The 24,637-nt window shown below is 41.6% G+C and overlaps 2 protein-coding genes across 9 annotated transcripts in view; both read right to left on the reverse strand.

Moving 5' to 3' along the window:
• The window catches only part of VCAN (versican), a 120,212-nt gene extending 110,167 nt beyond the window's left edge, over positions 1-10,045 (reverse strand). Inside the window, exon 1 of one of the 5 annotated variants that reach the window (XM_058727877.1) lies at positions 9,502-10,045. The gene's annotated coding sequence lies outside the window, so the exon portion shown is untranslated. The remainder of the gene's footprint in view (positions 1-9,501) is intronic. The other 4 variants (XM_058727896.1, XM_058727867.1, XM_058727887.1 and 1 more) reach the window with 4 other exon arrangements.
• Positions 10,046-11,470: 1,425 nt separating this feature from the next.
• The window catches only part of XRCC4 (X-ray repair cross complementing 4), a 315,887-nt gene continuing 302,720 nt past the window's right edge, over positions 11,471-24,637 (reverse strand). For 2 of the 4 annotated variants that reach the window (XR_009261111.1, XR_009261110.1), the window contains 2 exons: positions 13,143-13,229; positions 11,473-12,387 (listed from right to left, as the gene is read on the reverse strand). The gene's annotated coding sequence lies outside the window, so the exon portion shown is untranslated. Of the gene's footprint in view, positions 12,388-13,142; positions 13,230-24,637 lie in introns of all 4 variants that reach the window. The other 2 variants (XR_009261112.1, XR_009261113.1) reach the window with 2 other exon arrangements.

Consider the following 24,637-nt stretch of genomic DNA (forward strand, 5'->3'; position numbering starts at 1 on the left):
CAATGCTATTACAGTATTTCAGAAAAAAATAAAAATATCACTTCCACATATTCTATAGTTTAAAGCTGCCAAGGTGAAATTTTAGGTTGTATTATTAAAATCTATTATGGAGCGCCTGGGTGGCTCAGTCAGTTAAGTGTCCGACTTCAGCTCAGGTCATGATCTCACGGTCCATGAGTTCGAGCCCTGCATCGGGCTCTGTGCTGACAGCTCAGAGCCTGGAGCCTGCTTCCGATTCTGTGTCTCCCTCTCTCTCTGACCCTCCTCCATTCCTGCTCTGTCTCTCTCTGTCTCAAAAATAAATAAACGTTAAAAAAATCTATTAAAGAAAATGAATTCCATAAGTATTAACTGAATTTAAGAAACATTTTTATAAAAATAAATAATTTCCTATCATCATGAAAGAAAAAAATTGAGAACAGTTTTTTCTTTCATGATGGTAGGAAATTATTTATTCAGGAAATTATTTATTTTTTCAGGAAACTTTTATTTTATAATCATAATGTTAAAAGTCTGGTCTCCATTTTCAAACAACCCTGAATTCAAGTTCTGAATCCTCTACTAATACTCTGTGATTTGGGATAAGTGACTAACTCCCTTATTTTCAGTAACTTCTTAATTATGAAAAGTAGTACTTAACTGTTGGAGTGAATGTGAGGATTGATAAAATAATGCATATGAGATATAGGTCAGTGATACAGTGTATTCAGTACTCAATATTTCTTATTAAAATTATTAATTCAGGTTTTCTATAGATGTTCTCTTTCTGTGTTCATATCACTAATAGTAAAAAGAAAAGTATTGGAACCTGTTGGATATGAAAATTATAATCTAGGTTACCATTATAGAAGCAGTGTATAACTTTATGCTTCCAATAAATTGCCGTATAACTTATTGCTATATGCTTTAAGTTATTACTTGTAAACAAACATGTTTTATCTCCTCTGTAGAACAGCTGTCTCTGTAGAACAGACCTAGTATCACGTTCAACTTGCTAATTACCACAATATTCCACAGTGCCAGGTTCAGAGTAGATGCTTGAGAAAGGTTTATGGGCCAAATGCATGACCAATGCCTCTATTTACCAGTTCTGAAACACACTTTGAAGAGAAATGCCAACAATCTCTTAAGAATGTGGGCATGTAGGGTAATTAACACCTGAAATGTATTTAAACCAGTCCAGTTGAATGTGTACCATGACACAATAATATCTGATGTTTGTCAATATTTGGAGTGTCAGATCTCCTAACAAAATCAGACAAGGCGTGACCTTGACCCAGGGATGGGTCTTTTGCATCCTAATTTTCTAAGACCGATACTCCAAGTCTAACGTTTTGTGCCATCCTTCACCCTTATAAAAGTGCCCTTTTTTAAGGGAGGGAGGAAAATGGTCTTTCATCTACAGAACAAATGTACTCACTGCTTGCCTTAAAATTGCCCCAAGACAAATCTAGGGAAGGAAGCCAGTGCATTAAAAATACAAGGGAGAAATCAGTCATGTTAGAAATATATTTGTATAAATAGGTTTCAATAAATTCCCAGCATTTAAAAATTGGAGTTTTCACAATAAGTCTCAGATCTCTTTTGAAAAATCAGATCAAACAATTCTAGGTGCATATTCTTGCTGGCCAATAATCAGCACTAGGCAAGGAGCAGCCTCTCACCTTGGCTTCGTGAACTCAAGGACTGGCCCCACTTGGTTTCTCATGCATTTCTACTCCATGCCTGTTCCCTCTAAGCACCTGAGCTTGCAACACTTGATTTAAAGAATGGCCATTTATCTCCTTAGTAAATATCTCAGAGTGATTTACTGACCTTAATTGCCTTAGAACTATATTTCTGTGGCCTCTTCCTGGGACTCTATAGGCATTCATTCCATTTCTCTAATTTTCTTAAGGCTATGTCCATGTTCACGGTTGTTAAGGCACACTGTTTACCTTCTGCATTTGATGTTGCGAAATAAGAAAAACTTTTAAAACCTTTCTTTTTTTTTTTTTTTTTTTTTTTTTTTTTTAGCAGCACCTCTCCAATACCCACTTCTATTCTTTTGCTCTTTGGTGTCTGTCTTGTAAGCATAATCTGCTAGTGATAACAAGTCTATCTGCAAAGAAAGACCTGAGAGATATGAAAGCCAGTGCCTATATTTAGCCTTCACTCCACTGTAGTCAATGAGAAGAGGAGAAAGTCACTGAACAATCAAGGCACAGCTGACTGAGGCTGTTTAATTGCCTGGGAGAACACAAGAGACAAGGTCAATAGGACTCCTACCAAGAGCCATGCCCAGGATGGGCTGCCTTGAAGAAAGATAGCCAAGATGTTTAATATTCTCCCTTAATCTTGTGGAAGATCTGGTGAGCAAAGGGTGACTCAGGGACACAGACTTCTTGCCTTCTAGTCTTCAAATTAGTAAACCTAGACAACCAACTGTCCAGGACATCTCAACCACAAGGTGGATATAATGAGTACTACCTATCATATTGCTCCTGGGTGATTTCTCACAGGAGGAATCACTGTAATGCAGAGAAAAATCTCATGGTTAAACAAGAAATCTTATGAGGAGCAATGGCCCCATGTGAATTTATCATTAACTTCATTGGATTCCTGAAGCTGGACTTAACTAAGCTTTTTCATGTCATTGCCCCTTAGTGGTGCTCTTTTCTCTGCCTAACTCCTTCCTCATTACTCTATCTAAAACTCTGCACTCTCTGTTCCCTTTCCCATGCTCTATTTTCACCAAAGCACATAGATGATGAGCCTTATGAGGAGCCTTTACAGTGTTTCCAGATTTTTGTATTAAACAATGCTGCAAAGGTTGTCCTTGTCCATTCATCTTGGGTGATATTTGTACCAATATCTATATGATAATATCTAGAATAAAAATTGCTGGGTCAAAGAGTATATGCAGTTTTAAATTTTTCTGATAGCTATTACCAAATTATTTTGTAAAGAAGATGGACCTATTCATATTGCCACAGTAGTATGTGAGAGATCCAATTTCCCTACAACCTGTCGAAAACAAATTTTTATCAAACTTTTTAAATCTTTACTGCTGTGGTTGAAAAATAATGCAGCATATCATTTTTTAATTACTATTTCTTTAATTATGGATGAGGATGAGCAATTTCTCATATGACTAAAAACACATTTCTTCTTCTGCCAACTGCCTACATATCACATGTGACAGTTTTTAGATAGACTGTGGTCTTTCAATGATTTGTAAAAGTTCTTGTTATATCCAAAGAGTTATTAGCTCTTTGTCTATCTTATGTTGCTGATGTTTTCCAAATGTGTTATTTGTTTTTGTGTAAATAATTTGTTATTTACTCATACTTACCAGTCTGTTCTAGTATGGCTTCTGGATCTTTTCCTTTTAAAAAAAAAATATTTTTTAAGCTTTCTTTATTATTTTGAGAGACACAAACACAGTGTGAGCGGGGGGAGGGGCAGAGAGAGAGAGAGAGAGAATCTCAAGCAGGCTATGCACTGTTAGCACAGAGCCCGACGTGGGGCTTGAACTCATGAAACCATGAGATCATGACCTGAGCTGAAACTGAGAGTCGGATGCTTAACTGACTGAACCACCTAGGTGCCCCTGGATCTTTACTTTTGCTTAAAACGGGTTTCTCTATTTCTATTTTATTATTTTAAAAATCCTATAATTTCCTCGTTATTTTTTATTTATTTATTTTTAACATTTATTTATTTTTTGAGAGACAGAGAGAGACAGAGGGTCGGTGGGGGAGGGGCAGAGAGAGAGGGAGTCACAGAATCCGAAGCAGACTCCAGGCTCTGAGCTGTCAGCACAGAGCCTGACCTGACCCATGGGGCGGGGCAGGGGGGCGGGGTGGGCAGTTGAAACCACAAACTATGAGATCATGACCTGAGCTCAAGTCCGACACTTAACCCACTGAGCCACCCAGGCACCCCACCTCTAGTTATTTTTTAAATGTCATTCTCTACATTTCATACGTGCTCTATCTTAACTTTATTTCAGGATAAGAAATGAGGTAGAGGTTGACTCTTACTCTGAATGGACCAATCAGTTGTTTCCAAACCATTTGTTGAATAATCTTTCTTATCCACTGAATTTCCATGTCCATTTTAGTATATTTCTGGACTCTGTCTCCTGTTCAGTGAAACTAGACAATTTTTAAAGCAAAATGCTCCTATCTAACTCACTTTATGGATTTAGTAGGAAATATGTCATTTGGGTAATGGTGTTTTTATTAAGATTATAGAATATATCAGTATGAGTCCCATGGATGTAATAAATTAACACCACTTATTTGTATAGTTTTTCATTTGCCAAAGTTTCCCAGAGATAGTCACCCTTTTGATGTGTATAACTATATATCCATTTAATAGATTTTGATATCAAGCTTTGTGATTCCAAGTCAAGTGTTCATTCTACCACACCACAGGTGATAGCAACTCAGTAATTTAAAAGTAAAAAGATTACAGCTTACATATTATGTATGTGTTTATAATAAGCTATGTAATCTCATTTTTGTAAACATAAACACCCCTTAAAATTCTTAGAAGAAGAAAGTAGGATATATAGAGAGAGGCAGAAATCAGGTAAATTTAAACATAGATCTGCATTTATGCCCTATTATAGATGACAGATCCATCCAGAGGAGTTTCAGGAAACATAACAGGCAAACACATTCAACAAAGATACTTTGCACTGACCAATGAAATACAACCACCCTGATACATTCGGGGGTAAGAAGCCAGCAGTCAATATAAATCAATCAATCAATCAATAAAACCAAAAAAACCTGGAGAATACATATAAATACAATATAAATGCATAAATGTATATGTGTGCGTATGTGTAGGTTACTAAACCTAGGCTGTCAGAGGAAGCTAGCAAAAATTCAGTAATTATCTCTACTTCCCTTTGTTCTGATTCCCAATCAGAGGGAGTACCAGCCTTGTGTTTTCTGGTAAAGTAGAGACCTATGCAACAATCGGCATGTTTTTTCAGACTACAGCAACTCACCCCCAACAATGAGTGTTTGTGAGTCCTAACTGGTTTCTCTAGGTGGGTGGTGAAATAATCGCCTAACTATATTCACTCATTCTTCTCCTCTAAAGAACCATGTGTCTTGAGAAGTTGGCCTCAGTCACAGGGTAATATCCCATTTTAAATACAGTTTCCAGTGAGGTCTGTCCATGAATGAAGTCAACAAAAAGGTTTAAACTGCACTAGGAAAGAAGAGCTTGGTTATATGACTACTGGGAGACGGCCTTGGTGGATCTCTGTGCTCTCAAGCTCAATTAGTGACCAATTATCAACCACAAAGTACTTATAATAATGAGGTGAGGAAAGAGAGAACAAAGACCATGTTTTTTAACATTAATCATATTCAGCCTTAAGTAAGCTTTTTAGGTCCTTTCAAACAGAATTTCCAAGCATGCAGATATAGGTAGGTACCTTAGAATATCAGAGACATTCCCCTCCAGTTTGTAAGCACAGAGAATTAGAGGAAACCTACATGTGTAAACATTTAAATCTAGAGAGATTCTTTTCAAACTTCAGTTTTTTAAAGGAGGAAATACAATTTAGGAATAACTTTTAGTTTATCTACTATGAAAAACAAAACAAAATTTGAGTTCTGACATAAATCCTCAGATTGTCTTAATCTCATCCCTCTTCCCACCAACCATAAGATTAAGGACTGTGGACTTCCTGCTGGAGGAAGTCATTGCTCAATCACTTTGGAATCCATTGGAACCCTTTGCTGTATAAGTTGGGACAGGCATACACAATTGTGAAATATTCCTTTCTTTATTGAGGAATCAGCACTACAAGTCAGTCCCTGGGACCTTCTGCTTGATATGCTCTTACCTCCAAGCTACATATTCTCCAAACAGGGAACAGATTTTTATCTCAGGAAACTAGTTGTTGCTTCCACTAATGGTTTCCCATTTTTATATTAAACTCACAACATCCTATTTTAGGACTTCACATGAATATTTGCATGATAGGTTTGGCACAGCTGTCAAGCAGTGCTTAAAATAATTTAGGTCACAGCTTTTAGAAGGAGTCAAAAAGAAAGGGAACGTGAATCAATTAGATATGAAAATTTGAGATCTCAGAGAGACTTAAAGTCCCGTTCTTCCGAGGCAAAGCGAGGAAGCAGGAGAGTTTAAAATGCAGCGTGTAAGTGGCAGCGTCTAGACTGTGCCACATTCCCCCGGGGTTACTAGCTCAGTCGTTTCATAAATATGTGCTGAGTTCCCACTGTAGGCGGGACCGAGCTAAGGATCCTGATGCCCAGGGACCTGAGTTACACCCCCAGCCCCTTAATGTTTGCGCTCATTGGAATTCCATCAGTCCTGTAATTGACTAAAAATAGTCTTCAAACTGACTTGAACATATTTAAAAAGTCAATATATGGAGCACAGAATAAACTCATGTCATTTTTCTGCCAAAAAAAAAAAAATCTGCTTGGAGTATATCTTTACTTTCTCCCTGTCAAAAGGCAAAAACTCCTCCTACCACTCCCAAGAAGCGAGAAAAATGTTTTTCAAACTGTTAATAAGAGCGTTTAGCACCTTCTGGACAGCAGTCGGGTAGCCTGTAGCAGCAGCCAGCAGCCTCAGCGCGGGGTGCGAGACCACGGAGCTCACACCAGTGAGCCCCGCCCCGCCCCGCCTTTCCCCGCCCCGCCCCCGCCCTCCGGAAAGAGCAAGGCCCCGCCCTTATTGGCCTCTAGGCGGGGACCCGAGGCGCCCCGCCAGCCTCAGGCTGGGCGGACAGCCGGTTCCGCGCAGCAGTTGTCTCTGAGCCCAAGTCACACCCGTCTCGGGCCGAGAGCTGATGTCCCAGCCCACGTGGCGGCGGCTCGTGAACTCCGGCGCATCGAGGAGCGCCCGGCGCGGTTCCTACCTCCGCGCCCGCTGAGAGAGTGAGGGTCGGCTGGCGGCCCCAGCCCCTCAAAAGGGCTAGCTTCCTTCCATCCGGGCATGCCGCTTCAGTCGCGTTTGTTGTCGCGTATGGGACTTAAAATATATCTCAAAAGGAGACGCGAAATTCAGCCTCAAACCTCGAAACGTACCCTACCGGCCTTCTCCAGGCTGTTTGCATGCTTCATCCATATCTCTGTTCCTTTCTTTCACTTCTTCCACCGTCCCCTTCTTCTTCCCATCCCTTCTCTTGTTTTTCCTCCCGGGGCACTTCTTCCCCCAAAATTCCACGTTCGATTGTGTTTTGAAATTGAGTAAATTTAAACTTTGGATTAGGGGCCTTTCCTTTGCAATATCCTGAGGCAGGGCCTTAGCATTGGGTTCAAGTGGCGAAGGGCTTTGGTACCGTTTCCAAAAGTAAGGCATTCTGTTCTATATTTCTGAAAGTAATACTTAAGACTGAACATCAAGCCCTCCAAAACTTGGATCCGCCCCGGGCCATGTGTCCTTCTCCACCAAGCTGCAGACTTGGCTGAGAGCAGTGAGCACATCCCGGCGGACTTGGGAGCAAGCGCGCTTCCGTACCTCACAAAGGCAAGGTCTCCATTCCTGGTCCTTCAAACCCCTAGATTTACGTCGCATATTCTTAAATTTAAAACTAACGACTAAAGGCTCTTCAGCATTGAATGTATGGTTGTAAAAGTGGCTTCCTTAGTTTTTTTGGTGGGGGGCATCGGTTTCCTCCACCTGTGCTGAACTTGTCCATCAGGGGGCGCCCACATCCGCCACAAAACACCCTATTCCTAGACATCTGGGTTCTGCAAGCCCTTAGCACGCCAACTGGGGGCAGATCCGAGGGAGCTCCCAGCCTCTCTCGCTCCTCCCTCCTTGCCTGCTTCTGCCGATCGGGGAGGCAGGGATTTCACACTAGCCATTCATTTGTCAGCCGTGGGGGAGGGGACGTAGGAGAGCAAGAGACTGAGCAAAGGCTGGGAGAAGGGAAGGGAGGCAGAGAAGATGGAGCCAGAAGACGGAGAGACAAAGATGAGAAACGGGACATAGATAGCAAGACTGTCTTTCAGTCTGTGGGTGTGCGCACGGTGGGACAGCTCTCCCTAGGTTGCGTAGATTTCTCCTCCCTCCCGCTGTATCTCCCGGGGACAAGCAGGACTTGCTGGGGCGCAGCTGGATCGGAGAGCAAATAGTTTAAGCTATGACACTATTTTTCTACCTCGTTCTCCGCTGCCTAACACAGTGGCCGCTCCACGCCCAGTGACACAGACAGCGAGCCGGGACAACCCTGATGCCCCCATATCCGCGCGCACTAGGGATGTCGTCCGGAGGCGCCCACACCTCTGCAGGGTGGTGGGACGCTCCAGCCTAGGGCGTCCCCTGGGGCTCCCGGCACACGCTCTCCCTAGCCGCTCGGCTAGCCTGTAAAGTTGCTCAACTAGGGCCAAGAACTGGGAGGGGGTGGGGAGATGGAAGGAAAAGGAGAACTGCTGTTTTCGGGGCGAGAGGGCTGGTCCTAGAGGCCCGAGATTCGGGTCCCCGCGCCACCTTTGTCTGGAGAGCGCTCTGAGCACGGGGTTTGTTCGTTGAGACCACAGTGGAAGGCTCCACTTCGCTCTTCTGGGTGAGATAAAATTCTTGCACACCTCTGATGATTCAAGTCAAGCTTTTCCCGCCCAGGAGCTTCCCAGACCTCCGCGGCACTCCAACAACCCCACCCCCATACCCTGCTCCCTCCCGGCCGTCCTCCGCGCTCCGCGCGCAGGACAAAAGAACCCTGGGGCACCGAGGAGGGCCTTGACAGCCCCCAAGTCCCCAAAGAGACGCAGCCGGGGGACCCTGCCCATCTCCCGGCCGGACCTCTTCCCAGACTGCCTGCGGGCAGAGGGGGTCACGTCCGCCCAGGTCCCGGGCTGCTGGGGCGCAGGACCGTCCTGTCAGGAGCTGCCCTGGAACAGCATTCCAGGAACACCAGGTACTGACCACACACCAGGGGCCCGGGAACCAGGTGGCCCGCACCAAGGCGGCTTCGGGGACTTGCAAGTGGGCAAGTCTCGGGAGTCCCCATTCAAACTTTTGCCTCGAGCAGGTTAACAAAAAACAACAAAAAAACAAACAAAAAAAGACGAAGAAGAAAAAGAAGAAGAAAGAAAAGAAAAAGAAAGAAAGAAAAAAGAAAAAGAAAAGAAAAAAAAAGCTCAAGGTGCCATTGGTCCCTCCTGCTCTCCAGCTCAAGACCCCACGACTTTTCTAAGGGTTCGCTACAATTCTCTTCCCTCCCTTCCCCCAATTCCGTTAGTCCTTCTACCCCCACCCGATTCCGGACTTCTTTTGTCTGCATCTTTTCAGCACCACGGTCCCTCGGTATTCCTCTCTCCAAACGTCCTTCGGAAAGTTACCTGCATTTTTAAAGTGCATATATTTTCTTAACTTCGCCTTACAGCCAGTTCTCTTTGCTTTAATTAAAGTGTTCTACCAATTACAATGTACTTCGTTTTTCTAAGCTCGCTCGTCTTTTTTTCCTTTTTTTTTTTTTTTTTTTTTTTTTAAGGGGAACAAAAGAAACGTGATTACCTTGAAAGGCGGCTTATTGCAGTTTGGGGGAAAAAAATCACCGCAGCGCTGAGCGAGTGGGCTCGGTGTTGCCGGGGCGGGTCACATAGGAAGCGCGGTGGCCTGGGGAAGCGTGAGGAGGGTGCGGGACGGTGCTGAAGGATGCAGGAGGATGCGGGGCTGGCCGCAGATCCCGGTCCCAGCGCCTGTCCACAGCACCTAATGTTCGCGGCTGTTGCTCCCGCCCGCCTGGAGTTCTTCCCCAGAAAGGCTCGGGGCAGCTCGCCTGCAAGTTCAAATGCGGGTTGTGACACCCATCATCATTATATCACTGTACCGTCAGCACCGAGGAGGAGACTCAGCGAGGAGGAGGAGGAGGAAGAGGAGGAGGGTTCATTCACGGGCTCCTGAAGCGCTCCGCAGCTTCAGCCACTCCTAAGAGCCCAGGCTTGGAAAGCAGGCAGAGGGGCGGAAAGGCAGCTCCCCGCGCCTGCGGTAGGGACCGCCTGCCTCCCTCCCCAGGCACTCCCACCTCTCGGCGTTTCTTCCTGACAAGAAGTACCAATCGGCTTGGGGACAGCAACGCTCCCCATTCAGCGACTCACTAAGTAACATCGCGCTGTGTGCACAGAAACCACTGCCCTCCCACCCCTCCCCACCCCCACTTCTCCGCCCCCTGCGCTGCCAGTTCTGGGTTAGGGGAAAGGAGCCCCCAGGCTCTTGTGGGGCAGGCCAGCACTAGACAATTCAGCACCCTCAGTTCTTCTTGGGAGCTAATGAAACTGTAAAAATCAGCAAAGAACTCGGTTACAGCGTGTTTACGCGGCCACAGAGCCTGCCTGTCCCATCTGAGGGAAGTGTCATTCTTGCGCCTTCTGCCAACCTGAAAGAGACATTGAGAAAATGAGATCCTTCTAAGACCTAGAGGAAAAGTGTAAGAACTGCCTTTCCCGGGAACTGCCCAAAGGGGAGCCCAACGTCACTGCACAATTTACAAAGACCCTGGTAATAAAGGGCTGGACAGGAAATTCCCCAAAGCAAATCCCTTGTTGGATTTAAACTCTTACTCTGCCACAAATGTACATAAGTCTCGATTCTGCTTTCTTCCTTCTTCCTTTCTCTCAATTTTTCAAAGTGTCCCTCATGGTAGAATATTTAATGATTTTTCTGAGTAACAGACTGCTTGGATGTACCAATCCCCTTCCTTGTGGTCAGGAAATGGGACCCTAACCTTTCATGAGTTTATGTGATTTTTGTTTTCAGCCAGGCCCACCAACTATGTAAACAACATCAACACAAGGAAGAGTCCTCTGCATTGTGTTACAAAAGATTTCCTATAGGACCTTAGAGAGCCAAGGGTCAACCAGTTGCACAAAGGATTTCTGCCCCTTAGAAAAGAGGGACTTTGTATTTTTCCTTTTCTTTGAAGTCAAGTATGAGTTTATACAATGGGAAGAAAATAAGTCCAAGGTGCCTATCAGTTTAACACTGGGGACACTGGAATGGATAGCAAACGTTTCTTTCTACACAAACATGGAAGCATCCTCATTTTTCTCACTGATGTCTCTACTTAGAAAATTATATCAAACACAACAGTGAGGATTAAAGAAAAAAGTTGAGTTTCCCTCTGAATTTCTTTGAGTAGGTGGGCCTTACACTCACACTTTAAAACTTGTAGAAGCCTAGACTTCTGTACATGCACATCTACCATATTTCTTTCCAAAGTTTCTTTTGCAAACTGTATGCATTCTGCATGATGCTACATTTTAAGTGATAAACAAGTTGAAGTTTTGTTAGAATTTCAGTTCTCAAAATGTGTGTTATCCATTTCTTCTCAGTTATATATTTATCAGCTCACGACAGTAAATAATGTTAACTATTAATTATAGGATTTAGGAATCAATTTTTTGTTTGTTTGATAATGACAATGATTTATTTTTCTTAGTATAGTTATCATACTACTATTCTTAACATTGAAGTTCTATTTCATTAAATATTTAGAATAACAGAGTCACAGAACAGAATCAGATTTCAACCTTTAGATTCAACAGATAAGCAAACTAAACCTCAGAAAGTGACTTTTCCTAAAATCACCCAATTAAAAGCAGAGCTGTTACCAGAACACAATTCCTCACACTGGGTACAGTGGTCTTTTCAGAGCTCCTCAGAACAACTTTATAATCAAGATCACTTCATTCAAAAAGGGTGAAAAATGAAATTAAAGAATCTTTATTGGAATTTATACTGCAGGCATTAGGATAGACCTTTCTCTGAAACATTTCGAAGTATATACTATTGTTCTCATTCTTAAATTTGAGTAAATCTAGTTGAGTTCCGAAGAGTTTATATGTCTTGCCCAAGGGTACTTTCTAAGTGGTAGATCGGCCCATCTGAAAAGCTTATTATCTCTCTATTACCCTGCTCTCCCTTCATCATACAGCTAAGTAAAACATTCCTACAAAGGAAACCTCATGGCAGATTAATATCCATTTTCAAGGAAATGTTAATACATTAACAGTCACTATAAGTAGTGCCATCTTTACATGATAAAACATGAAGAAAAATTAAGGGTCAGAGACTACTTTACATCCTGAGATATTTTCCTTTATCTTGCCAAATGTATTCCTCTAGCCTTCTAACATTTATAGTTCCTTATAATGTCCATGGACATTACAACTCTTGGCCGAGGAGCAGTATTACTGGGCAAAGGTACTTTCTCAAGAAGACTTTACCCGTCAGAAGACGGACAATGTTGAAAAGCTTTATACCGCATGTTTTCCCTTTAGTTTGGCTTGTAACGTTATTTAGAAAATTAAACACTTCTTCACGCTGTCAAATAGCTAAAATGAAGTGACACCCCTGAATATCAGCTTGATTTCTCCAAGGCAGATTTTCCCCTTCAGGTACCTATAATGGAGAGGGAGTAAAAAGGAAAACATACAAGGTAGGTTCAGAATAGAGTCTACAGCTGTATTATTTATATTTAACTGTCCCTGAGGTCTCTCTCTCTCTCTCTCTCTCTCTTTTCCCCCTCTCCCTCCTTCTTTCCCCCCTCTCTCCCTGTCTCTCTCTCTCTCTCTCTTCATGAAGACAAAGAGAATGACAGACCAGTTATTTCTGATTCTCCCATGTCTGAAAAAATATCACAAGGTTTTGAATGGGAAAGTGTGTCTTTGTAACTTTTATTTGTCCACTACACTAATTTGTAATGTAAAACTAATTTGTTCATTACACTCAAGTCTGAATCAAACAGCAGTTAAAATCTCATTCTGTGTATCCCCCTTTAAATCATGGCCTTATACTGGGGATGCTCTGTATGTAAATTCCATACTCTCAGGTAGTATAGATAAAGCAAGATCATCATTGCTAGCGCTGGTGTCTACAAGAAACCAGAAGCCAGAGTCTGTGTGCCTTGCTTCGTTGCCTTGATCTTGTCTTCAGGAACTTGGCAGAGGTCAGAGGCATCCAGCCAATGACTTGAACAAGAAAGGTGTAGCTGGCAGGTAGGTCTCCAGGGAATTTCATTATCTCCATCTAAACCTCCCTCTGAGCTTTAGGATCACATTTCAGACTTCTCCTTTTTTATTGATCAGGTGAAGTGTTCTTAGACATGGTATCATCTTTTGCTTCATTGGGGATGACAAGGTTCCAGTCCCACTTACGTTCAGAAGACAGGTTCACATTTCAAGTCCCTGGTCTGGCTGATCCTGGACACAATGGAGCAAATATCCTCTCTGGAGGGTGAAAAACTGTGACATTAAAAAAATTCACCTTTAGTGAATTTCACAGTGCCTAGAAAAAGGAAGCCAACCCCTAAAATTGCTTCATTATTTTGTTTTATTTCATTTTTTTTTTATAATTTAGGAACAGATATTTTACCCAACACTTTAAATGCTTTTTGCTTTTTTAGGAAATGCAGAAGTAATATGAGGTCTTTGCTGCCTTCTTTAAAAAATAAAAGAAACTCTACAAAAGGCAAAGTGATGGTGACGATCTCATTACTCTTTAGCCTGAAGTATATAAATTACTCAGAGAAATTAAACATAGACAAATATCTTTAGAAAGCCATGAAAAATTTGATTTTTCCCAGGGTGAGACTTGGCTCCCCAGTCCCCAAATCAAAATGTTACAGTAAAACGTTGCTTCCAATAAAAGGTTTTGTTTTTTTTTCTTTGCTGTAAATGTCCTGTTCATGGTTGGGCAGATTATTCCAGAACTTAACTGGAAGACCATCTACATCACGACGCAACTATGCAAGCCAAAGCCAAGTCCCAACATGGAGTGATGGGAAAGGCTGGGCTTTCGAGAGGAGATGACTTCATTAGGGAGAAGAGAGGCTCTCTGAGTCGGTCCACAAGGCAGCCAAATGGCTCAGCACATCTGCACTCACCCCCGGGAGGCTCTGGAGCAGAGTACCAAAAATGTCATCATTTTTATAAAAAAAAAAGATTAAGGCATAGATGAAGCAGTCCAGCTAAACTGAATCAGAGATAGTATCACCCTTACTCTCCTCCTTAGTCACTTTCTCAAAGTCTTTTCTTTCCTTTCCACAACCTGAGAAATATAGGTCATTTTTTATAAAGCATTTTGTCTCACTGAACCAAGATGAGTTGAAGAATTTGATTTCTGAACACAAGGAAGTGGTAGAAATTTTACAGTCTATGTGGCAGGGCAGAGAACAACGCGGAGGTTTTCTTAAGAGGCAAAACTTTTGCAGGTGCTATTGATTTTCAGTGAATATCGGATTCCATTTATTTAATTAGAGTACAATGGGACCCAGAGACAAGAAGTTTAATGAAAGCACGATGGATGGAGCCAAAAGCCACCACAGCGGCATTACTGTCTCTGGTGAGCAAAGGTGGAAAGTGTGACCAGAGACAAAGGAAGTTCTAAGTAGTGAGAAGAATGTTTGGAGAACTCCAGTATAGGTATCAGAACAAGACACAGAAGTAACAAGCAGACATTCCATTTTAGTTTTTCCAGTAAAAAGTATTGCAGGACTAGTTGAATTCCAGAGGCTTTATGCTTTTGTCAAAAAATATGAATGATCCCATTTTAACCCTGAAATTCAAAGGACATCAAATATTTGCTATAACGCATCAAGAAAAAATTTGAGAAGAATACCTATAAGACTCAGCAAATACTTATCACAAACAGACTGCTCTCAATTTCATTTCTATTTTCTTTGTTCAATTCAACAAGCATTTACCAAACACTGTTAATGTGTACTGTTTTAGACCTTAGGCATTCAGGCATTACTCAAAAGGTAAGAATTGCTTCTCAGCCTAAAAAAGTTTGTAATCTCTACAGAAAAAAATAATTTCTTAGAGTAGCCTAGGTTATTTATCTATGTAATGACTAATGAAGTTAAAGGGGAAAAAAAACAACCATTTTTGTGTGTGTGTGCCCATTGGCTGGTCTAATCAGCCATCTTTTAAAAACATGTCACTGACTACAAATGAATCAGGGGAGAATGATAGCTCAACAAATCTCCTTTACTGGAAAATCACTTGCACGCACAATTCTATTGACATTGAATCCCAGGCATTAATCTTGTTGTATGCAGAGAAATTTGTGTTTCTTATTTTTCCATAATAAAAATAGTTCATTAGATGTCATGTACTTAGGGTGCATTTTAAGGGTTTTTTTTTTTTAATGTTTATTTTTGAGAGAGAGAGAGAGACAGAGTGACAGCAGGGGAGAGGCAGAGAGAGAGAGAGAGAGAGGGAGACACAAAATTCAAAGCAGGCTTCAGGCTCTGAACTGTCAGCACAGAGCTCAACATGGGGCTTGAACCCATGAACTGTGAGATCATGACCTGAGCTGAAGTCAGACGCATAACTGACCGAGCCACCTAGGCTCCCCAAAGTTTCTAAAGGTCTTCTAGAGTGAATAATTCAGGCCAAAGTTGAATGGTGGAAGGAAAGCATTAAATATCATCCTAACAAGAAAAGGAAGTTCAGAGAAATTGATCACTCCAAGAATACAAGGGTCTCTGGCTGTTGGATATGAGTATCTAATGTAGGCATTAGAAAACAAGAGAAAAGAACAAGGCAATAAAAATTCTTCTTAGTCATCACAAACCTGAAATAATTTGATTTTAAATATTGCATCGAATTTACAGGCATCCTCAGAAATCCAGTTCAGGGGTGCCTAGGTGGCTCAGTCAGTTGAGAGTCCGACTTCAGCTCAGGTCGTGATCTCACAGTTTGTGGGTTTGAGCCCCATGCTCCATGCTGACAGATCAGACCCTAGAGCCTGCTTTGGATTCTATGTCTCCCTCTCTCTGGCTCTTCCCTGCTTGCACTCTGTCTCTCTCTCTCTCTCAAAAATAAATAAACATTAAAAAAAAAATGGACTTGAGTATGTGTAATAGCCCTTCGCATCCCCCATTTCTGCAACTCTTTTGGGAATGTTTTTCTCTTTTTCTCTCTGGAAGTAGCTACTTGTGACTGCCTCCTTTCCCCATATCATCTCACACAATATCTATCTCTCTTCTCTCCTGTTAACATATAGCATCATGTATGTTCAAGGTGTATAATGTGAGGACTTGATACATGTATATACTGTGAAATATTTACCCCAATTAAGTTGTTTAACACATCTTTTATCTCCATAATTACCATTTTGTTGTTGTTATGCTGAAAACGTTAAAGTTCTACTCTCACAGTGACTTTTAAATATGTAATACAGTACTGTTAACTACAGTCACTATGTTGTACATCAGATCCCCAGAACTTATTCATCTTATAACTGAAAGTTTTTATGCTTTGACCAACATCTCCCCATTTCCTCCAACCCTTAGGCCCCGGGTGACCACCATTCTACTCTCAATATGCTAAAAAGGCCCGCCATGTATGACAAGCCCACAGCTAACATCATACTTAATGGTGAAAGGTTGAAAGCTTTTTCTCTAAGGTCATGAAAAAGACAAAGGTGTCCATTCTCACCACTCTTGTTTAGCCCAGTACTGGATGTCTTAGCTAGAGCAATTAGTCAAGAAAAAGAAATAAAAGGCATCTAAATCAGAAAGGAAGAAGTAAAATTGTCCCTGTTGATGAAACAATCTTGCATACAGAAAATCCTAAAAACATCACCAAGAAACTCTCAGATGTAATAAACCAATTCAGTCAAGTTTCAGTAAAAGTCAACATAAAAAATCAGTTGCTTTTCTATATAGTAACAACTACCTGAAAAAAAAAATAAAGAAAACAGTCCCATGTGCAGTGGCATCAAAAACAATACCATACTTAAGTATAAATTTAACCAAAGACGTGAAAGATCTATGCACTGAAGACTATAAGACCTTGAGGAAATAACTGAAGACCCAAATAAATGGAAAGATATCTTGGAAAAGTTAAAATTGTGAAAATGTCCATACTATCCAAAGCTATCTATAGATTCTATGCAATCCCTATAAAAATTCCAATGTAATTTGACACAGAAATTTAAAAGGAAAAACAAAAAAAACCACAGTATCTGTCTTAGTTTGGGTTGCCACAGAGGCAAGACTCCTCATTTAGGAGTCAAGACCAAGAAACACCTACAGAGAAGAAGATGCAATGAAACGGAAGGAAAAGAGGCTAGTGGAGGCATTTCAAGCAGGTTGTCACTACAGGGAATTGGAGCTGATTCTCACTGAAGAATGCTGAGAAACAGTAGAGAACATGCACGGCCCCCCTTCTGGGAGATTTATCACCAACTTGCTATTGGCTGAAGGCTTTTCCAAAAAGTGTTAATCCCCTGCCACTTCTGTGTGAGTGCAGGCAGACTGGGCTCTGGTGGCCAGAGAAGGCTCTTTTTGTTTTGTTTTGTTTTGTTTTGTTTTGTTTTGTTTTGTTTTGTTTTGCTTTGCTTTAAAGATTATTTATACTGAGAGAGAGAAAGCGCATGAATGTGGGTGGGGGAGGGGCAGAGAGGGAGAGAGAGAGAATCCCAAGCAGGCTCTGTGCTGCCATGAACCATGAGATCATGACCTGAGTCAAAACTAAAAGAATCAGATGCTTAACTGACTGAACCACTCAGGCACCCTCAGAGAAGTCTCTTAAAGCTAAAAGATCTAGGGACTGTGATGAGAAATTGGGCCAGTTGGCATGGAAATGATAAAGGTGAGGGATACAGTAGGGGTACCGATCGCATTTGCTCTAATTCTCAATATTCTAATCACCATTTGGCTGGCTAGAATCCCAGAACTGGCCACACTGGTTTCCTGCCTTGGTGGGGGCAAGATGAGGCTGTAAGTTTTCAGAGACCAGGGAGGCGTGTGAATACATCCATGGCTCCTTCCTTTTAGCCGTCTTCCTCCCATGCCAAGATCACATCATGGCTACTTTCTTATATCCAGTGCTGCCTCATTTGCAGGATCCCTAGTCTGAATCTTAGTGCCTCTTCTCCCTCTCACAGATCTAGTGTGTAAATTCACCTAATGCAAAGTCTTCTTCTTTAGACATGTAGTCACTGGTGGAACCCCTGTTGAGAGTAGGGTCTTTATATGTCAGGTTCACATTATATACAGTTCCTTACCACCACGCCCGGCCCATAGTAGGTGCTCCATATATATGTGTAAAATAGATGTGGAATGAATACATCTGTTGAGAATGTTCTATGTCCTAAGAACTATCATTAGAGAATAGAAATGAAAATAGGAATAAAACATATTCTCTGCCTCAAATAACGCTGAAAACTCAAATGCTTTACCAAGGCCATGAGGGCACCACAAACGAATGAAGTTGAACACAGAAGTGAACAATAGTGAATGGTGAGAAATGTAGAAGGAAGAGAGCCTATTTCTACTTAGTTGAAGTCAAACGGAATGTAGGACTGTTGATTCAGTGCTTCCAGATCTTTACACACTAGAAAGGCCCAAAGAAATTGGTCTTTGGACCGATCCCACCTGAAGGATCCTAACATTGTGACCACAAGTTTATTTTATTTTATTTTTTTAATGTTTATTTTTTAGAGAGAGGGTAGGGGGTTGGGGAGGGGTAGAAAGAACGGGAGGCACAGAATCTGAAGCAGGCTCCAGGCTCTGAGCTGTCAGCACAGAGCCCGATGCGGGGCTCGAACTCGCAAACCACAAGATCATGACCTGAGCTGAACTCAGACCCTTAACCAACTGAGCCACCCAAGCGCCCCAATAAGTTTAAATGATCAAAGGGAAGGTTGATGGGAGGCTGGCAGACGGTAGTACTTATTTTATTCCCTTTATCTACTCTCTCCTTTTCTTTCTTTTCTCACCCCCTCCCCTAGAGTAAACACCCTTATGAATCCCCAAGAGGCCAGTGTGTTCTACAGAGGCTAAGAAAGGGAAGAAGCGATGGCAGAGAGATTCCAAGGAAGGAAGGGGATCAATATACAATGATTTCTGAAGAAACAAGGAAGGCCGAAAGCAAAACGTGGCAGGTAGAAAATATGCCCCCTCTGCACCCAGCTCCCTCTCTTTCGGCCATCTGGCCTCACTATGTGTGACCAACACCCACGACTTCGTGAGCTCCCATTCTAGGGGCCAAGAAAGTTCCTTTTCCCCTTGTAGTTGAGGGATACAATTATCCAGCAACCCAAATGGTAATAAAGCATTTTCCCAAGGGGGTCTTAAATGAGAATACCGTTAATTCTGTATTCTTCAGTGTAAATTCTTGACTTTGTATCTTTGAGGCAATGTATTCTGAGGTCTAAAGGCACAATTTTACACGATTCATAAAGAGAGGCATGTAGCACATGAGGCTGTCAATAAAATAGGAAAGAATACCTACTCTGATAAAGACAATTGTATTTTGGAGGGGGAAGACATGGGGAAGAAGATTTCAAGAGAGTGCTCACACGTGAGGACTAAGCTGGAAACTGGACTATAATTGGGAATTGTGTCCTAAAATGGCCCAGATATGCCTAATAGAGATGGTAGATACAGATGGCAAACAGAAGAACCTGAGAGGGGAGGGTGTTAATCTGGAAACGGATGAATGGCTGATGTTTAGAAAACAGTGGGAGCGGGAACAGTAAAAAGCAAAGGTGAATGAAAAATTAGGTTGCTTGAAACCAGGTTGTTTGGCAGATTCCAGGTCAAAAAAGAAAAACCTGAATGCTACTGTTTTTGTTTCCATTCACTTCCCAGACTGCTATGTCAAATGTCTCCTTCCCATTGGGAGTAAGGTTCCATAACTATCTGTACACTTTTCATTAATGTACGCCTATTTTTACGTAGTTCAAAATGCTAATCCCATATACTAATTAAGGCTTTCCTTCCACCAAAGCTTCTATGCCTGTGGCTCAAGAGACATGAATTGGGGAGGGCGGATGTCCGTGTTTTTACTCTTCCTGCTCCTGCCTGACAGGGGCATGGGGCAGGGCTGGGCAGGCTGCTCTGGGATCTCCGTACTTGCTCTCTCCTAGGCTATAGCATTTCTGCCATGAAGAGACAGAAGTGAGGGTGAAGGAAAGGGACAAGTCCCTCTTAGTTACCGGCTGCTATAATAATCCTCTTTGGGATCATTAAAGCTTCCCTGGATAACAGTGACTGACAGCTGATGCTCTTGGTGTGTCAGGTGCCCCAGTGCTGGCCACCTAGGGGACACGAGTGCACTTTCCCGGAGTCTTTAAAGGACACCCTCCCTGGGCAATTCCCTGCCCTAGGGGGGTGCATGCAACTGTGCTTCTTCTTTCACTCACCTCAACTCAATCTCCGTTGATAAGCCCCATATCACCTGCTGCTGTCGTCCCCTAGTCTGACAGGACACTCTTGGGGACACCAGCAAAGCAGCTTGACTGCAACTACTTCCTGCTCTATCATTTAGTTCATAAAAAACAAAAACAAACAAAAAAATCCCAAAATCCTAGTCTTTGCCAGACCAAACAGTGGGAAGGCAGGCTACCCATGCCCTATCTCCTTCCAATTACTTCTCACCAAATACTTTTGCTCCTGTAGAGCCACAAGGCTGATCAACAAATTCCTTTTCTGAATGGATATATTAAGCTCCACTTCTTAGAAACATCCTCAATTTCTGTGACTTCTTGTCTTAGAGTCTCCCCTTCACCTCTCCCTTGAGGAGAAGAGAAGAAACAGTGCTATCTACAAAAAAATAGTGGCATATAGTTTGATGGAAGGCAGTGTGAGAGATGCTAGTGAGGAGAAAAATGGGCTATCAGGTTGTCTGAAAATGGGTTTGTCCAGCAAGAAAGAAATTACAAAGGCTTTCCCTCCAGTCTCCTCTGCCATTGCCCCTTGGCTTTCTATCTGCACCCTTATGTAACTATATGTGTGCATGTCTTCATACCCTAGACTTTTATGTCTCATTTGAATAAAAAGCTTCTAGGCATTCCTGTGATAAGGCAATTCCATACCAAATTCCAGGATTTCTTCTGATTCATAGCATTTCGGCAACTGCATTATGGAAGAGGAGATCTGGCTATCATTCAGCAATAAGGGGAAAGAAACACTGCCCAGCCTCTGGAAGTCCTAAATTCAAAAGGCCAGGTGTTTGATATAGGGAAGCAATGGGAAGGAAGTAGTAATGTGAGTACAGACTCCAGCAAGGTAAATAGGTTCCCAACATGTCTGGCAGTTCCTGATCTGGTTTCAGATGGAGGAATTTAATAAGCTTGAAGGTCTTAAAACCTGAGTGACAAACAGAATACCAAAGGTGGCACAGTGGAAAGCCTTTTAGAACTGAAGTCATAGGATGGGGGCATAAATCTCAGGTCTGCTACTTACTAGTTTTGTGAATTGGAGCAAGCCAACTGACCTGCCGGAGTTTCCCCACTGGCAAAAGAGTGGTAACAATACCTATACAACAGAGTTAACAGCAAGATTTGACGAGGTAACAAAATAAAGCACCTAGGAAAGTGGCCAGGGCCACCATGTACGGCTCTGGAGTCTTTGCACTATACAAGTGTCCAGCCAAGCAAATGAGCAGGGGTTGAAAGAGCATCCAAGCTCTGCTAGTTAAGCCATTGACCCAGCACAGGTCTATAATAGACAGGAGCAAGGAGCAAATTGTCCTCCACCTCTGACACAACCTACCAAGACTTGTATCAAGGGACTCTATCTTCCCACAGCTGGCACCTCTTTCTAATTTTCACAATGACTGCAACGCTTGGATAGCCACTAGATGAATAAATAAATGGAAGGCAGTGTCTTGTTACTGGGGCATGGCTTAGGCTAATCTTTCTACAGAGGATAGCTCTCAATAAATCCACAAGAGCAGGCTCAAATGAATGAACTGGTCCAAGTCAAGGACCATCTGCAACTAGATCAGCATTTTTCAATGTATACCTTGCGCTACTGTAGAAAAGAGTTTGTATTTTATAGCTGTGACACCAAAGTCACAAGCAATAGAGGGAAGAATTTAAAAATGGGACTTCATCACAACTAAAAACATTCATGGTGCCAAAGGACACCATCAAGAAGGTGAAAAGACAACCCAGAAAATATAGGACACAATTTTTTCAAATCATATATCTGAGAAGAAACTTTGATCTAGAAGAGATAAAGAACTATTCCAACTCAATAACAAAAAGACAACCTAATTTTTAAAAATGAACAAAGTGTATAAATGTGCATTTCTCCGAAGAAGACATACAAATAAGCAGTAAACACATGAAAGGTGCTCAATGTCATTAGCCATCTGGAAAATACAATTCAAAACCACGATGAGATAGATACCACTTCACACCCACTAAGATGGCTAGAATCAAATTTTTTTTTAATGTTTATTTATTTTTGAGACAGGGATTGACAGAGTATGAACGGGGGAGGGTCAGAGAGAGAGGGAGACACAGAATCTGAAACAGGCTCCAGGCTCTGAGCTGTCAGCACAGAGCCCGACGTGGGACTCAAACTCACAGACTGCAAGATCATGACCTGAGCCGAAGTCGGATGCTTAACTGACTGAGCCACCCAGGCGCCCCAAGATGGCTAGAATCAAAATGTCAGATAACAACAAACGTTGGTGAGAATATGCAGAGTTTAGAAAACTATACACTGTTGGTGGGAATGTAAGATGGTGCAGCCACTTTGGAAAATGGTCTGGTAGTTTCTCAAAGTTACCCATGTGCCCTAGCAATTCCACTCTTAGATATATATCTGAGAGAAATGAAAACATATGTCAACATAAAAACGTGCACAGAGATGTTCCTAGTAGCAATGTTCCAAAAATGGGAACAACTTTTATGTCTATCAGCTGATGAAAGAATAAACAAATAATGGTATATCCATGCAAGGGAATATTATTCAGCAATAAAAAGGAGTGAAGTACCAAGACATGCTACAACATTGATGAACCTGACACAAAAGACCACATAAGAGAAAAAAGCCTGACACAAAAGACCACATATTGTATGATTCCACTTATATGAAATGTCCAGAAAAGCCAAATCTATAGAAACAGAAGGTAGATTAATAGGGCTGCCTAGGGCTATGGGGTATGGCCTAGGAGTAAGGGGATATGGGGTTGACTGCTAATGGGTGTGGTATTTCTTTTTGTGGTAATAAAAATGGTCTGGATTATGTTAGTGTTGGTGGATGCATAACTCTGTGAATATAATAAAAAGCATGTAATATAAATGGGTGAATTGTATGGTATGCGAATTATTATCTCAAAGGTGTTACCAAAGAAATGTAAATGTATATTTAAAAAAACTTACTGGTGATGCTTGTAAAAATGCAGATGACTGAGCCCTTCCTCACACTTACTAAATTAGAATTTTCTGTGACTGAAACCCAGGAATGTATAATATAAAAAAGTCCACTAGTCATTCTCATAGGCAGTAAGTTTGTTGGCCACATGACCAGTTATGTCATATGAATTAATTGTATTATATTTTTTGTTACAGTCTTTACTGGGAGATTTTTCCTTGTAATAAGTGTGGCATTTCAAGTTCAACAGCTGAGAAATAGTTTGGATAAGACAAAACTCTCTTTTCAGTGTTAATACTTACAGGCAACAAAGTAGAAGAATCTATCTTTTCAGTTTTCCCACTTGGGTGCTCAATGATAAAAATTAAAGGTAGTAAAAATGAAAACCAAGTAAAATTTTGTAATTCATGGTAGAAATTTCCACCATCAATACCATCAACCAAATAAAGACAAGAAACTTTCCAGTTTCTAAAACTTGGGGGATCTAGTTTCTATTTGCCCCTTTGCCACCAACTACTAGGATGAGATTTCATCATTCATATCTCCAACCCTGGCCATTCCTTTGACAGTGTTTACTAAATCTGAATAAAAGTTTGAGATGAAGGTTATTATTTCAACTGCATGACACAATTAATGTTAAAAAGCTAAATATTCCTATTCAAGATATTTTTACTCTTGGATTGAATAACTGTCTTTATATTTGTACAGAACGTTGGTATTTACAAAGTTACAAAGTTAGTATTCACTGGACACTTAATCCTGGAATAATCACTGTGCAGTATATGTGGAAGATTATAATAGGCCTTCTGACAGAGACTTCTAGTTGTTCCCCAAGTTGGAAATGTACCCAGCATTTGTTTTCATTAGATATTGTAAGACATCAGATATGGAAATGATCATCATGAAGGAAGTAGTCTGCATTCACAGATCTCTAGAAATAGATGTATTGCATGTCACAAAGGGCCACACAGAGAAGGACAGGAACGGTCAGGAGCCAGGAGTGAAAGCAGAGCATGGCCCAAAGTCTATTATTAGATTTTATTTTATTTTATTTTATTTTATTTTATTTTATTTTATGTGTGGCAAGTTATGGGTGAGACAGGGTAGCTACACTGAAAACTTTAGGATTGGATAGTTTGAATAGTTTTGGCAGTCTCTGGGCTACAGAGATGGTCTCTAGTTGTCAGGTACCTGGCCCTGGGGAGTTCTGGGGCGGGTACTGGCTTGGTGTATGAGCTTGATAAAGGAGTTGGTTGGGGGTGTGGGCTCTGGATTGGTGGGTTTGTATATCGACAGCACACTCCCAGGAGAGTTGTTCGCCATTTCTAAGAATTAGCTAGCTCCAGGAAGGGTAGTCTCTTGATTAAGGCTCTGAATGTCAGTGCATCAGGAATATAGAAAATAAGGAAATATAATCAATATACTTCCCCCAACTACATGTTTGCTCACTATGTCACATATCTGTCCTAGAATGCTTGAATCATCACTACTGGAAAAATGACAACATTTCCCAGATTCTCCTGCAGG

Source organism: Neofelis nebulosa, chromosome 1 (assembly GCF_028018385.1).
Source record: "Neofelis nebulosa isolate mNeoNeb1 chromosome 1, mNeoNeb1.pri, whole genome shotgun sequence".
NCBI classification, from domain to species: Eukaryota; Metazoa; Chordata; class Mammalia; order Carnivora; family Felidae; genus Neofelis; species Neofelis nebulosa.